This window comes from Cebus imitator, unplaced genomic scaffold, assembly GCF_001604975.1.
Source record: "Cebus imitator isolate Cc_AM_T3 unplaced genomic scaffold, Cebus_imitator-1.0 Scaffold392, whole genome shotgun sequence".
Taxonomy (NCBI): Eukaryota; Metazoa; Chordata; class Mammalia; order Primates; family Cebidae; genus Cebus; species Cebus imitator.
Window position 1 is genome coordinate 2,073,727 of NW_016107707.1, and position 6,515 is coordinate 2,080,241.

The window sequence follows — 6,515 nt, forward strand, 5'->3', positions numbered from 1 at the left end:
TCTTGGAACCTGTGCTGGGCGTGTGGTCTGTTACCCTCAGGCCACCACAGTCTAGGCAGTGGGAGAGGGACCAGGATGAGTTAAAATGCCACAAAGCTGTTTGTTCTGAGATCCAACTGGGTTGTCTTTGTTTTTTTTTGAGATGGAGTCTCGCTCTGTCGCCCAGGCAGTGGCGGGATCTTGGCTCACCCCAACCTCCACCTCACAGGTTTTCAAGTGATTCTCCTGCCTCAGCCTCCCGAGCAGCTGGGATTATAGGCATGTGGCACCACGCCTGGCTAATTTTTGTATATTTAGTAGAGACGTCTTTTCACCCTGTTGGTCAGGCTGGTCTCGATCTCCTGACATCGTGATCCGCCTGCCTCGGCCCCCCAAAGTGCAGGGATTACAGGAGTGAGCCACCGCGCCCGGCCTCAACTGGATTATGTTAAGTGTTCCTCTGTTTCCTGCAAGCTTTTGATTAGTTCCAAAAAAGTTGATTGTGACTTTTTTGCCAGTTTTTTGTTGCTTCCTATTTTCTGTGTTTCATTCATGTCCTTCAAGGGATCTCGAATTTATATAAAAAGAAATTTTCCCTCAGTTCCACAGATGGGAGAAAAGGCTGAAAAGAAACGCAGTGAAAACGAAACCGGTGTTGCCTGCTTGCTGGACACTACCGTCTGCCCTGGGTGTTGGGTTCAGGCCTCAGAGTCTTCACAGGTGAGGCATCTCATGCCACAGCCCCAACTGGAGACTCTGATTCCATCATCAGATAACTGGAGCAGCCTCTGCTCCTGGGATTTGGTGGCCTGTGACGTCGGCAGCTCCCGTGTTGAACCCTCCCTTCTGCGGGAGGGGCGGGGGTGAGGGGAGGTTGGAAGATGCCAACTGAGCCGCCGCCCTCTGACCTGCTGCCTCTCCTCCCTCAGGTTGTCTCTCTATTCGGGACATGCCTCCTTTGGGATGTACTGCGTGGTGTTCCTGGCGGTGAGTCCGTTTTTCCAGGGCCCACCTGTCAAGTCACTCCCTTCCCTGGACCTCGGTTTTTCCAGCTGTAAAATGGGTGGGACATGGTGGTGATGGGGGCGCTCACTGACTTGTTTGTAAAGACAGGAGGCCCTGGGCTGGCCGGTTCTGTGCCCCCGGACTCGGAGCTGCCATCTGTGCAGTGGGCGTGGGAGTGCCTGGCAGGGCAAGGCTGAGGCGTCCTGGGACCCCTTCCCCAACACGAGTCCATCCCTGGACCCCACTTCCCCCATTCCTCCCCTGGGACCCCTTCCCCCAACCCCAGTCCTTCCCTGGGACCACTTTTTCCCCCCATTTCTCCTCTGGGACCCCCCAACCCCAGTCCATCCCAGGACCCTTCCCTTCCCCTCCACATCCCCCCCGGGACCCCTTCCCCCAATCCCAGTTCTTCCCTGGACCCCTCCCTTATCTCCATTTCTCCTCTGGGACCTCTTCCCCCAACCCCAGTCCTTTCTGGGACCCCTCCTTCCCCACATTCCTCCCTGGGACCCCTCTCCCCAAACCCAGTCCTTCCCTGGACACCTTCTTCCCCCAGTTCCTTCCCTGGGTCTCCTGCCCGCACACCGCAGCCCTTCCCTGGGCCCGTCAGCGCCCCAGTGCTCTCCACTGGTCTTCCACTAAGAGGGCTCTCTTCCCCCGACACACACTCTTCCTCTCATTGCCCACCTGGGACCCTGTTCCTCCTGCTCCTGCTCATGCCCATGTCCCTGGTGCCTGCCCAGCCTCTGCCCAGTCTCACCTTCCTCCACTCTGCCAGGTCCGCTACATCTCAGACTTCTTCAAAGACTGACCCCCACAGCACTGCCCGAAGGAGGAGGAGCTGGAACGGAAGCCCAGCCTGTCACTGACAGTGACCCTGGGCGAGGCTGACCACAACCACTATGGGTACCCACACTCCTCCTCCTGAGGCTGGACCCTGCCCAGGCAGGGAGTGGCTGTGAGTCCAGCTGAGGCCAGCCCCCCAGGTGGTCCCTCTGGCCCTGGGTAGGCAGTAAGGGCTCCAGATGGGCTCCAGGAACCCTGAGCAGGCTCTGCTGCCCCCTGCCCTGCACTGGACCAGGGGTCTGGGGAGGCCTAGGTAGCCCTGAGCATTTGGAGGGGGACCTGTTCCCTTATCTCCCCAATATCCCCATCCTTTTATGGGGTTAAGGAAGGGACTGTTTTGTAAAATGTAATGTACATGTGGTTTTTAGTAAAATGGTGCATTGGTTTGACGAGTGGCCTCAGTGCCTCTGTTCCTTATGGCCGTTCTGGGACGGCGTTCCTCCCGTCAGAGGGCTCCGCGGAGCTCAGGCGTCAGGCCGACTCACCCGCTGTGACAGTGGAGGGCAGCAGCCAAGCCCGCCCCTTGCATTCCTCCCTGCAGGGTGCTGGGGTCAAGGGTCAGATGGGTCAGCACACCTCTCCCCTCTACTCATGTCCACCCCGTGCACCCGGGGGCCACGCTTCTGAAATGGGTAATTCAGGGGCTGGTTTCCCTGAAGTGATGGCAGAACACACAGAGCTTACTTTTTCAACAGGAGGGTAAAGGGTACATTTGTTTTTTGTACAGGGGGTAACTTAGGTGTCTGCTGATGTTTTGTTTGCATCTGGAACCTCTCTTATTCCCTCACCCTGCAGGGTGTTCCTATCAGGCCTTAGCCTACAGGAAGGGTAGTGTAGCCCTGGGGGCAAAAGTGCAGCCTGGGAGCCCCACCCAAGGGGCCGCGGTGGAGACCTGCTCTTGGCGGACGGGAAGGAAGGTGACCCAGACCCTGCAGAATTCCAGCTGAACGTCAGGGACTTGCATCCATGCACGTGTCAGACGGGATCCTGGCCGGGAAAGTCACAATGAAGCCTCCAGACAGCAGCCAACACCTGCGTCTCCTCCCAGGCACAATGGCCTTGAAAGCCAGGACCACAGTGAGGGTTGAGCACGAGTCTGTGGGAGCAGCTGCAGTGCACAGGACTCCGGTGTGGTCTGCTGGGGGCAGGTGGCCGTGTTGGGTCAAGCTGTGACGACTGAGGAGCTGAGGAAGTTTGGAGTGAGGGAGAGGATGTGGCTGAGGCCAGCTGCTGGCCTTGGCTGGGGGAGTCTCAGTGCTTCAGAAAGAGCATGTGCACCCCACGGCTGAGAGCAGAGAAAGAAAGGGCTGTACTGACCAGAGCCATCCCCAGAGGGTCCTCAGGAGCCAGGAGGGCCCAGCTTTGGGAGCTGGTGGCCTGTCTCGCCATTTGGGTGCTGCCCAGCGGGGCTACGCACGCACTGCTCTACATCTTTTGGGAAAAGCCGGGACACAGGGTGTCGGGCTCGGAAATTCTCACAGGTTCCCAGTACCAAGATGGCAGGCAGGGCGGCAGTTAGGACACATTTCTCCACCCATGCAGAGCTCTGGGGAAGCTCTCATGCGTAATTTTGGGTTTACACTGCCCACACCCTTATGGGTTCGTGGAAAAAAATAGTATTTTCTCTCCTTGTACAAGGAGGATATTTTTTTCTGTTGTTTCTTACAGGAAACTCAGATTCTTAGCCGTGTAAATATCATTTCCCATGGCTTTGTCCTCATGGCCCGGCATTTCTCCCACCTTCTGAGGTTAATTGGTTTCTGAAGACCTCCTTCTGGCCGGGCACGGTGGCTCAAGCCTGTAATTCCAGCACATTGGGAGGCCGAGGCGGGTGGATCACAAGGTCAGGAGATCGAGACCATCCTGGCCAACATGATGAAACCCCGTCTCTACTAAAAATGCAAAACTTAACTGGGTGTGGTGGTGAATGCCTGTAATCCCAGCTATTCGGGAGGCTGAGGCAGGAGAATCGCTCAAACCCAGGAGGCAGAGGTTGCAGTGAGCTGAGATTGTGCCACTGCTCTTAGGACAGGAAAAAAGGGAGCGAAAAAAAAAAAAAAAAAAAAAAAAAAAAAAGAAAACTCCTCCTGAGTATTTAATGATATGCAGGATTTCTTTTTTTTTTTTTAGGTTTTGGGGATATGCAGGGTTTTTTTGAACGTGTCAGCTACAATATGTTATTCTGGTTTTGTAGGAAACTATATATACTTTGTTTTTTAGACACAGGGTCTCATTCTGTCACCCAGGCTGGAGTGCAATGGTGCAATTACTGCTCACTGCAGCCTTGACCTCCCAGGCTCAAGCGATGCTCCTTCCTCAGCCTCCTGAGTAGCTGGGACTAGAGGTGCCCACCACCACACCCCACTTTCATGCTTACTTTTTTTTATAGGTGCATACTGAAGTATTTGGTAGTGAAGTTTTGTGAGATCTGCAAATTACAATATTTCATAATATAAAAACATGAAGCAGACATGGCAACAGATGAGTAACTGTTAAATCTGTTTCGTGTATGTGGGTATCATTATGCCACACTCTGGACTGCATTTGGAAAAATTTTAAGTCAAAAAAGGAAAACTCTGCCTGAGAAAATTTTCCTAAGTTCAACATGTCATTACCTTTACTTTTAGTGAGATAATATTTCTTCTTTTTCTTTTTCTTTTTTGAGGAGTCTTGCCCTGTTGCCCAGCCTAGAGTACAGTGGTGTGATCTTGGCTCACCGTAACATCCACCTCCTGAGTTCAAGCAATTCTCCTGCCTCAGCCTCCCAAGTAGCTGGGATTATAGACGCCCTCCACGACGCCCAGCTAATTTTCATATTTTTAGTAGAGATGCCATTTCACCATGTTGGTCAGGCTGGTCTTGAACTCCTGACCTCAGGTGATACACCTGCCTCAGCCTCCAAAGCGCTGGATTACAGGTGTGAGCCACCACACCTGGCTATTAATTCCTCAACTGAATTTCTGTTTGAATTGAAACAACATAAAATCCTAATTTTGATAACATTATTTAAATTTTTTCGTTAGTTGCTAGAACCCGATGTGAGAAGGCAGCATTTCGTCAACCTCACCTGGCAGTGGTGTGGCCTGCGGCCTTCTGGACAGCATTGGGGGTGGGGATTTGGGGGCGTGTGAGCCCCTGGGCTGGCTCAGCAGTGCGGTCTGGGCCTTTTCCCAGAGGCTTCTTGGCCCCAAGCCTGATTGTCCACACCTAGTCTCCTCAACAGCGAGAGGCACTTTGTCCTGCTGTGTAGAGAATCTTAGTTCTTCTGTCTCCTGCCGCATATTTTCAGGAGCTGGACAGCTCCCAGGTCCCATCCCCTGTCTCAGAAATGACTTCTCAAGTCATCCCCTGCCACAGCATTTTGTTAGCCTGTTTCGTTGTTGTTCTTTGTTTGTTTTGACATAGGCTTCCACTCTTCTTGCCCAGGCTGGAGTGCAGTGGCACAACCTCGGCTCACTGCAACCTCCGCCCTCTGGGTTCAAGCAATTCTCCTGCCTCAGCCTCCCGAATAGCTGAGATTACAGGCACCTGCCACCACGCCCAGCTAAGGTTTTTGTGATTTTAGTAGAGATGGGGTTTCACCATGTTGGCCAGACTGGTTTCAAACTCCTGACCTCAAGTGATCCACCCGCCTCAGCCTCCCAAAATGCTAGGATTACAGGCGTGAGCCACTGCACCCGGCTGAGCCTCTTCTGTGACAGTTGTGATTCATTGGATCTAAGCCCAGTTTTGTTTTTACTCTGACTTGCTGTTTTATAAGCAGGAGGCCTAGTTTAGACATTTTAATGGCATTACAGGGATGGGAAATCCCTGGGAAGAATTAGCTGACCAGGCAAGGTGTGTGGTGAGGGCATTGCATGGCAGGTGGAAGTTTAGGTTATTTGGGATTACTAAGTTACAGCAATGGAATTTATGAATGAATTAGCCGAGTGAGTGAATAAATGACTGAGTAAAGAAGACTTACCTGAGGCCGGGTGCGGTGGCTCAAGCCTGTAATCCCAGCATTTTGGGAGACCCAGGTGGGCGGAGCACCTGAGGTCAGGAATTCGAGACAAGCCTGACCAACGTGGAGAAACCCCATCTCTATTAAAAAAAAATACCAAATTATCCGGGCATGGTGGTACATTCCTGTGATACCAGATACTCGGGAGGCTGAGGCAGCAGAATCACTTGAACCTGAGAGGCGGAGGTTACGGTGAGCCAAGCTCACGCCATTGTACTCCCACCTGGGTGACAGGAGCAAAACTCCATCTCAAAAATAAAAAGACGACTTACCTGTAATTCCGAGGCCCTCTGCCCTCACCTGGAGTCAGGGCAGGAAGGATGACAGGTGTGGACGGGAGGGCGTCGCTGCAGGTGCTCACCTGTCTGGCTGGAAACCCCGTGTGGACAGGCAGTGCAGCCACAGCAGCTGGTGTGCTTCCCTCCTTCGGGGCTTCCTGAGTCAGGGGCCACACCATAGGCCGCACCTCAGGGAACCCAAAACAGAACATGAGGGACGTGTCGTCACAACTGAGCAATATGTACAGCAGTGGAGGTATCTAACAGGAAAGGCAGTTCTATGCTCTTGGAGGGGTTTGGGTGTTTTCCTTTTTTGAGACAGGGTCTCACTCTGCTGCCCAGGCTGGAGTGCGATGGTGCAATCACTGCTCACTGCAGCCTCGACCTCCCAGGCTCAAGCAATC

At 53.3% G+C, this 6,515-nt stretch overlaps 1 pseudogene; it reads left to right on the top strand.

Moving 5' to 3' along the window:
- LOC108289145 overlaps nt 1-2,777 on the top strand; it is a 10,925-nt pseudogene extending 8,148 nt beyond the window's left edge.
- The last annotated feature ends 3,738 nt before the right edge of the window (nt 2,778-6,515 follow it).